We start from the raw sequence: 10143 nt of genomic DNA on the forward strand, positions 1-10143 counted from the left end.
TAAATTTATATAATTAAAGTTAGGATCAAGTATTAATATGATTTACTATTTAATGTTGGGGTTTATCATTTAGACCTCTACGGTTCAAATTGAGATTTAGAAAAGTTTTATGGTTTCAAGTGTGCATCTAAGATTAGGGGTTATAATTTATGATTAAAGGGTTTTGCAGTTAGGATTATGACCAGGTTTAGTATAATTTAGGGCTACTGTTTAGCATTAAGGAACTTAAGACTTAAAATTTAAAAGTTAAATATATTTAATCTTTACATGAACATTAGATTATATGATGTACATTTTTTTATGTAACTTGTATATTATTTAATCAAGTTATGTTCTTATAATTAACTTTTATTAATTAAAGGTTGTAACATGTATTCTTTAGGTCATACACATTCTAAGTTATATATGTTTCAAGTATGTATGTATATGTATGTTATATTCTTACCTAGATGCAAATTAATCTCTGACATTCTTATATATGTATTTAATTTAGGATCTGGACCCAAGTTAAGACATGTGATTGAATTATAATATAGTTAATTATATACTTAGATTATTTTTAAATTCAATTTACAAACTGACATTATAGTTAATTCTAAATGAGGCCTAGCCAAGGGATCCAAAGAACTAATCAAAAGTTTTACTAAGCAAACAATAACATACATACAATAATTTACAATTATAAAAAACATAAGAGATTGCAAATTCCTTAATGAGCACATTTACATTTCATTTTTAAATAATTATAAGTACTAAAAGTAAAATAAATAACACATCCACATGAAATAATATTAACTAGACTTCAGTTCAATCCATTTAAATAATTTATATACATTTGTTCCGAATGCCACTTGGCAAATTAATTCGAAATGCACAATCATCCACTGTACATGTCACAGGGTATGAAAGGCTGAAAGAATATACATTTATAAAATAGTTTACATCATCCATTTTCGATCCATGAAACAAAGTACAATACAATTTAAGTAAAATTATTTTAAATAGTATTAGAAGTTTTTTGTTTGGATCCCTTGGCGAGTTGTTATGTGATTAAGTACTTACTTATATATGTTTAGGGTTGTATTGTACATAACTATATGGTTAGGTCATGATTATAGTTTAAATAATGAATTTAGGTCGAGGTTATATGGTTTTAGGTCAAGGTTATATGGTTCTAGGTCAAGGTTATATGGTTCTAAGTCAAAATTATATTTATTTGTAAAATTACATGTAACTTAAACAATAAATTTACATCTAATCTAATCATTCAACATTGTAATAAATACATAAATTAAATACATTTCAAAACATCTAAAATAATAAATTTTAAATAAATTTTAAATTAAAAGACAATATTATATACTTAGATCTAATTTAGAGATTCATAATAACATTAGAGGCTTAAGCATGAATAGTAAAATAAAATATACAAAGAAACATATATAAAAAACAATAAAATATACGAAAAAACATATAAATTTTAACTAAAACAATAGAAAAAAGGAAAAAACAAATGTTTCATACCTTTTCAGACGGTCGATAAAGCGGATGCCAGGCTCTCTCCAACTTTCGATCGAAATAATGAGGAGAGAATCCGACCGCGCCACTATTTATGCTAGCGGGTTTCATAGTTTCAATCGAAACTTTTAAACCGCGGAGAAACCCTCATTCAAAGTTTCGATCGAAACTTTACTTAAGTTTCGATCGAAACTATTCGGCGTGGTTAGTTTCGATTGACAGTTACTTTCTATCGAAAGTAACTAGTTTCGATCGAAACTTTGAAAAAGAGTTTCTATTGAAACTATACGAGTAATTTTTTGGATCCGCGCTTGTTTGGAGGAATTTCTTCCTCCGAAAAAGTGTAACCCACTATTGTGGGTTCACCCAATCCTAACTCTAATTCTAGGTCTAACACTAACTCTAACCCTAAACCTAACCCTAATTTAAACCCACATTCTAACTCTAACTCTACTCCAACTTTATCCCTAACCCTAACCCTAATTCTAACCCTAACTCTAACTCTAACTCTAACCCTAATTATAACTATAAATCTAACTCTAATTGTAACCCTAATCCTAATACTAACCCTGACCCTAACCCTAACCCTACCCCTAACCCTAACCCTAACTCTAACCTTAACCCTACCCCAAATCATAACCCTAACACTATATATAATGCTAATCCTAACCCTAACACTAAATGTAACTCTAACTCTAACCCTAACCCTAATTCTTCCTAACCCAAATCATAATTCTAACCCTAACCCTAACTCTAACTCTAACCCTAACTCCAACCCTAACCCTAAATCTAACCCTAACCCCAACTCTATCTCCAACTTTAACTATAATTCTAACTTGGTCCCTAACTCTAACTCTAATTCTAACCCTAACCCTAACCCTAACCCTAACCCTAGCCTTAATTCTAGCTCCAAATCTAACCCTAACTATAACACTAACACTAGTGCTAACGCTAACACTAATTCAGGGTAAACTTTAAGAAACCCCCCTCTAGATAAATATATAAATTATTGGTGAATCTTTCATTATTTTAAAAAACCAAACCATTTTTATAGGTGAATCTCTCAATTTTTTAATTTTAAATATTATTTATATTGGTGATTATTTTGGAATCATAATTTTTAAGTAGAAAATATTGATGAATCTCAATAATAATAGGAAGTTCATTAATCCTCATAGAATATTACAAATCAAAATTGAACATGTTTTATCTCATGGAAATTATGAGGATAATTACATTATATTTTAAATCAATAGTGAAAGCTAAATATTGGTAATATATCCCTAAAGTAACTAATAATTATGATAATTATTGGTAAATTAATTTTAATTTTTTCGATAATATTTAATATTTAGGTGAATCAAATATAGTCATGTATTGAATATTGTGGTGAATCTTTGAGTTTAAATTTTTTAATAAAATAAATTATTGAGCGATTTTAAATATTTTAGAACTAAATTTAATAAAAATGTGGTGATTTAGGTTGCATTAAATCTTAAATTATTAGCCAAATTACTAGCAAACTAGTAAACAATTTCTAAAATTCACAAAATTACAAATATTCACCACTAAAAAACACCCTACACTAATTGTAACCCTAACCCTAATGCTAACCCTAACTCTAACTGTAACCCTTGTACTAATCCTAACCCTGACCCGAACCCTAATTCTAACACTAACTCTAACTCTAACCCTTGTTCTAACTCTAATTCTAACTCTAATTCTAACTCTAGCTCAAACCCTAACTCTAGATCTTACCCTAATCCTAACCCTAATTATAACCCTATCTATATTTGTAACCCTAATTCTAGCCCTAACCCTAATTCTTACCCTTACCCTAACTCTAACTCAATCTTCAACCCTAATTATATTTGTAACCCTAATTCTACCCCTAACCCTAATCCTAACTCTAACTCTAACTATAACTCTAATTCTACCCCTAACCCTAACCCTAACCTATATAACCCTAACTCTAATCCTAACCCCAATTCTAGCCCTAACTCTAACCCTAACTATAACTCTAACTCTAATTCTCACCCTAACCCTAACCCTAACCCTAACACTAATTATAATCCTAACTCTAACTCTAATGCTAATTCTAATCCTAGCCCTAATTCTAACCCTACATCTAACTATAACTCTAGCTCTAACTTTATCTCTAATTCTAACCCTACCCCTAATTCTAACCCTAACCCTAACTCTAACTCTAACTCTTATTGTAAACCTAACCCTAACATTAACCCTAACCCTAACTCTAACTTTAAACCTACCCCTAATCCTAACCATAATACTATATATAACTCCAATCCTAACCGTAACCCTAATTCTAATCCTAATCCCAACCCTAACTCTAACCCTAACCCTAATTTTAACCCTAACCCCAACTCTATCTCTAAATTTAACTCTAACTTTGACTTGAACCCTAACTCTAACTCTAATTCTAACCCTAACCCTAGCCCTAACCCTATCCCCAATTCTAACCCTAATGCTAACTCTAACTCTAACTCTAACCCTTATTCTAAATCTAATTCTAACTCTAACTCTAACTCTAACTCTTATTATAAATCTAACCCTAACCCTAACTATATTTGTAACTCTAATTCTAACCCTCGCCCTAATTCTTACACTTACCCTAACCCTAACTCTAATGCTAACTCTAATCCTAACTATATTTGTAACCCTAATTCTAACCCTAACCCTAATCCTAACTCTAAGTCTAATTCTAAACCTAACCCTAACCCTAACTCTAACCCTAATTATAACTCTAACCCTAACCTTAACTCTAGCTCTAATTGTAACCCTAACCCTAAATCTAACCCTAACTCTAATTCAAACCCTATCCATCACCCTAATTTTAATCCTAATGCTAACCCTAACTCTAACTCTAACCCTAACCCTAACCTTAACACTAACCTTAACCCTAATTCTAACCTTAACTCTAACTTTAACCCTAACCCTTACCTTAACACTAACCTTAACCATAAACATAACTCTACCCCTAACTCTAACCCTAAATCTAACTCTACCATAATTGGACTCTAACCATAACCCTAACTCTAACTTAAATCTTGACACAAGCCCTAATCCTAACCATAACTCGAACCTTAACCTTGACTCAAACCCTAACCCTAACCCTAGCTCTATTATAACCCAAACCCATACCATAACCATAACTCTAACCCTAACCTTAACCATGAGCATAACTCTAACCCTAACCTTAGCCATAAATATAACTCTACCATAACTCTAACCCTAAATCTAACTCTACCATAATTGGACTCTAACCCTAACCCTAACCTTAACTATAACCATAACACTAACCCTAACCTTAACCATGAGCATAACTCTAACCTTAACCATAAACATACTTCCACCCCTAACTCTAACCCTAATTCTAACTCTACCATAATTGGACTCTAACCCTAACCCTAACTTTAATCCTGACTCAAAACCTAACCCTAACTCTAACCTTAACCCTGACTCAAACCCTAACCCTTACCCTAACGATTACCTTAACCATGACCATAACTCTAATCCTAACCTTAACCATAAACATAACTCTAATTTGAACCTTTATCATAACTCTAACAATAACCATAACCATAACTCTAACCCTAACCTTAACCATAACTCAAACCCTAACCCTAACCCTAATCATATATCTACGTTTGACTCTAACCCTAATGCTAACCCTAACCCTAACCATATATCTACGTTTGACTGTAACATTTTACACTACAATATCCCAAAAAAATAAAAAAATAAAAAATCTAAATTAAACTTCATATATAAAATTTTAAAAAAATGTTTTGAAGCTCATAATTTTATAGTAACTTTATACAACTCTAATTAAAAATTAATTATGAATTTTATAATAACTTTATCAAAACATAAATAAAAAGTAAATGTTTTTCCTATTGCGCTGCCACTGCCACTGCCACTAGCTTATATATACCTATAGATACATTACGCTGAGAGTAATCATTCTCGATGTAATGTATATATAGATATATATAAGCTAGTTTAGACACACGAAAAGCAATCACCCAGAACTTATTAAAATGACACTTACTAAATGGACGAGTGAAATGTCATAACAACAATTCAAATAAAGACATGTACAAAGTATTCCAAAATGCTTAAAGCGCACAGATATGCATTCAAGTTTAAAAAATCTCCAATCTAACGGGATGATCACTTCTGTCCTATTTCACTAACACAATTTTGCAAACAAAAACCAAGATGAGCATATTTCTACAGCGTTCCTCTTGAAAATCAGATCAGGAAACCCGGAGGAATATCAGAACATGGTGACAGATTAACCGCAAAGTACTGGAAAAACCTAATCAATTCAAACCAAGGTTTGCATTACAACTTCTTTCACGATTTAGTAGATTGCATTAAATGCATGATCTCCATTACTTTCACTAGCCTGTGAGGAGACGCGAATTTTCCTTGCAACTACATTTGCATGATGCCCTTTGATTTTAAATTTTCATTATCCCCGCCTGCTCCAAAATCAGTTGCATCAGTAGGTTTCTTATCATGAACGGCCAAGGCAACAAGAATAAGTAGAAGGGGATAGCTAATGGAGGTGAGACACCAGTTGATCACTAGTTCTGCCATTGGAGAAGTATTATGTGAATCCACCTGCCAAGCTACAGCTGCTCCTGCACTTTGTACACCTTTGTAGAATCCACTGTACCTACTTAGGGTTTGTGAGTCATCAGCAAGAGCTCCAATCATCCAATACACCAGAGTTTGAAAGATGGCATCCAGAAGAACATAAGAGAAGTAGAGGAGAAAAGGACCAGCAAAAGAGCCCCCAGAGTCCTTGAAATCCAGATTAGGTTTGTCCCCATTGTATTTCAACTGATTGGCAAGCCCCCCACCCCATATGGCAGTCCCAAGCAAGGCAACAACACACACACCCATGTATCCCCTTTTCTTCCTGCTCTGAGAACCATGGTCAAGAAGGTACCCTATTCCTATAGATCCTATCATTTGGGCAGCCCAGTAGAATATATTGTTGAATCCCTTTGTTCTTATTGTGAAAAGCTTACCATTAACATTGTTGAATTGGTAGGTATAGAAGAAGTTACTAGCCCAAGAGGCAGGAACAAGCAGCAGCATCTTCCAATTCGTAAACAGCTTGAGAACCTCCAGAGACTCTGTTCTTGGATTGGAATACTTCAACAAGGTTGCCCTAGTTCCATCATTCCTGACTACTTTATGAGGTGGAAGAAGGGCTAACGTCAGAAAAGTACCTACAGCCATGAAGCACATGAATCCAATGTATGTTCCATCATTCACATTCCCTGCTTTCTTGTGGTAATTTGATAGAAAGGGGATGAAACCACCAATCACACCTCCAAGATTGAAGATGCTCCAAAAGATAGAGATGTATTTGCCCTTCTTGTCTTCACTAGGGTATGATGTCATGATAGCCCCTTGCCCTGCCCAAAGCAGCCCTGCTCCAATACCCAGAAGTGCCCCAGCAATTATAGCAAACAACTCATGCTGGAAATGGTTGTAATAGAGAAATGATCCAGCATAGAGCACATAGGTGGAGCACCCTGCAAAAAGGGTCATATGAGGCCCTAGGAGGTTGAATATCCCCCCACCAAGTATTCCAAACACTGCAAATGTTGTGTAAAGAGCAGTGTTGGCATTGTTGGCTGCATCTGGATTCACTTGTCCTCCACCTCCCATACCACTGAGAGCATTGAACATGCCAGGACAGCAGAAACAGATCAATCCAATCAGGACCACCTGAACAATGGGCGAATTATAGCGAAACCGTCTGCTAGGAATCTCTACAGGTAATTTCCCTTCATTAGACACACCCATGATTGAAATCAAATCTTCTCACACCAAGCTGCAAGAACGGATAATGCCCAACAGATTTTTGGATACCCTCACTTAGGGTTACAGAACAGAGAAACAAGGATTCTTCAGCCTCAACATATAGATTAATGCGAAGGACAACCCAGTGCAGGAATAAGGATCACCTGGCGTCTCCCAGTAAAACTGCTGCACAGTTTGCAAAAAGAATGAAGAGAAAACATAAGCTCATTACAGCAATGAAAATCAAGTCCATCAGATTTCCACAATCCATATTTATGTACATATTTTTTTTGGGATTGATTGTGTAAATATTTTTTAGCACCAACGTTTCCCATCATGTAACATGGCATCCTGATGATAAAAACATTGGTGCTAAAAAACTATTTACACAATCAATCCCAGATAGAATATATACAGCAATGAAAACCCTAGCATACCCATTTGTAGATAATTCCATGGATTCTTTCTAATTTAGTTCAGATAGTAACTTGAACTGATGGCAGAGAGTGGCCAATGGAAGAGAAGAAACTATAAAATCTAAAACAGTTGAAATTTAGTATCTACTGAATCTCGAAAAGTGTCGAAATGGAGTAAAGCTTAAAATAAGCAAAACGTTGCATAAAAAAAAAAAACGAAATTCAGGTGAATGCTCAAACCTCTGACGCAGCCACTCTTGTCACAGCGAAAACTGCGATATTTGTCAGAAGAAGATTAATAAGAAAGATTTTTGAATACCTACACCAAATTGCGGAAAAGATAACAACTGTAACTAGGTCGAGTTACAATTATTACAGAAGAAATGGGGATCTCTGATTACCTTGAAATCCCCAAACTGCTAAATTGGATCGAGGAATCTAGCAATATGTGCAGGAATTTAATGAATTCCTTAAACGAACCTGTGTAGTAATGATCGAATCTTACACATTTTAAGGAAAGACTTTATCCATTGTGCGTATCGAGATGCAATTATATCATGGTCAGGCGGAGATTCAAACCTAACTTCAAAGATTCTCTCTAGATAAGAATCTGGAAGCAAACCGCCAGTGAACTGGATTTTTAAGCCTTTGTCAACTTTCATCGGAAGAAATAATTTAAGATTGACAGCAACGTGCATTTTTATGGACTTTTCAGCGGCCCCTCTTTATGTTACGTAAAAAGTTGAAAACCTGGCTGGATATCAACATTTCTGTTTATGAACTGATCACGGAAGGTTCTATATTGGACTACAGATTAGATTAGATAATATTTTAGTAAACTTATTTACAAATTATAATTAAGAATATATAAATATCTAGTAACCAAAGAATCTTAGCAATGAATCTTATCAATGTAGTAAAAGCTACATTTGTTTCTATTATATTGGATTTAGGGATGTATTTAAACAATAAAAATATTCCTCCCTGCTTTTGCATTCATTGAAATGTGGTTATGTCTATTCTATTTGCCACTAGATATAAGTTCTACCACAACGTACGGCACATATATATATAAATAATGTTCTCACAAAGGATGTTCTACTGATTTTTTGTATAGGGATATCGATAAGTGAGAGTTGGATGGGGTGATAGAAAAAGGAGTTTAGGCAATATTTGGGGATAGAAAGGAGGGATGGAGTGGATATAACTTACAAAATAGTTTTGGGGTTGGAAAGATGAGATAAAAATTGAAAGATAAAGATAAAGATAAAGATAAATGATAAAGATAAAGGAAGTGATATAATATAGGGAGAGGATAAATGAAGAAGTTTATGAGAAAGGTAGAGATAGTGAGAGTGAGAAAGAGAGAGTGAGAGAGATAGAAATGAAGAAAAGAAAATGAGGAATAAGAATGTGTCGGAGTGAAAGGGATATGAAGCTAGATACAGAGGGAGAAAGATATATAAAAGAAATAAACGGATGTCTCTATTGGAAATATAGGATAGGCTAGGTTATTGAGAGGGGAGGGGTGAATCAGGAACCAATAAAACTTATTCTTATTTCATCAATTAATCTTTTGTATATATTCTGATCTAATTGCATGCATGAAAAATTGAAAGCATTAGAACATTCATAACACTTTGACACAAAATATGGTGACTCAGAAACCTTCCAATTAGAAAGTAAAATTGGGTGGGGATGATACCCACAAGCTTTAGTACTAAAGTATAAAATTGGTCGGTTAAGGCTTACAATTGATCACTTATGATGATCTACCCTATTAGGAGCAATAAGGACTGCTAGGTCCACCTTGTTAAATGATTTACAAAACATACAATGAAGTATGCACTTGGTAAAGAGATTTGCAAAAGACTGTTAAGTCTACCTTGTGAAAGGATTTAACTATTCCACTTGTTAGGATGAACTAGTGGTTGATCTCTGATCTGTAACTCTGATTTGCTGATTGAGATTCCTTTGAAGTGTAATAATCACCCTGTTGTGATAGATAAATCTTTTCTGCTCCTTATACTACTTGTAGGCTTCTTAATTCACACTTTTGCTCTTATGATATCTCACATACATATTTCTGTCTTTTAGCTGTGATACAATATATTTCATATATACCAATCCAAATTACAATTCAATCAAAGTCGGCTACAATACAAGTTTCACCAAAATACACAAAGTTGGCTCAACTGGTGGCACTCGGGTTCTGAAGATAAACTCGGTGAGGTTCTGACACTTGAAAGCCATTGTCAACATTCAGCATCACCATGTTCTCAATAGACATAGAAGCTTGGTTCATACTAATCACTTTCAAGTAGTTTGAACTCGGTCAACACTAGTGACTCGATGAATATTG

At 33.9% G+C, this 10143-nt stretch overlaps 1 pseudogene across 2 annotated transcripts; it reads right to left on the reverse strand.

The window, feature by feature from the left end:
- Positions 1-5848: 5848 nt before the first annotated feature.
- Positions 5849-8321, reverse strand: LOC149531671 (UNC93-like protein 1 pseudogene; annotated as a pseudogene). Of its 2 annotated transcripts, none has more exons than XR_016358853.1 (3): positions 8183-8321; positions 8022-8053; positions 5849-7548 (listed from the first exon to the last, which is right to left on the reverse strand). The product of XR_016358853.1 is annotated as an UNC93-like protein 1 pseudogene, transcript variant X2 (transcript). The 2 variants fall into 2 exon arrangements; XR_016358852.1 differs by having other exon boundaries at positions 5849-7551.
- Positions 8322-10143: the final 1822 nt, after the last annotated feature.

The sequence above is a fragment of the Cupressus sempervirens genome, chromosome 11, assembly GCF_028749045.1.
Source record: "Cupressus sempervirens isolate cs-2001-9-10 chromosome 11, ASM2874904v1, whole genome shotgun sequence".
In the NCBI taxonomy this organism is placed as follows: Eukaryota; Viridiplantae; Streptophyta; class Pinopsida; order Cupressales; family Cupressaceae; genus Cupressus; species Cupressus sempervirens.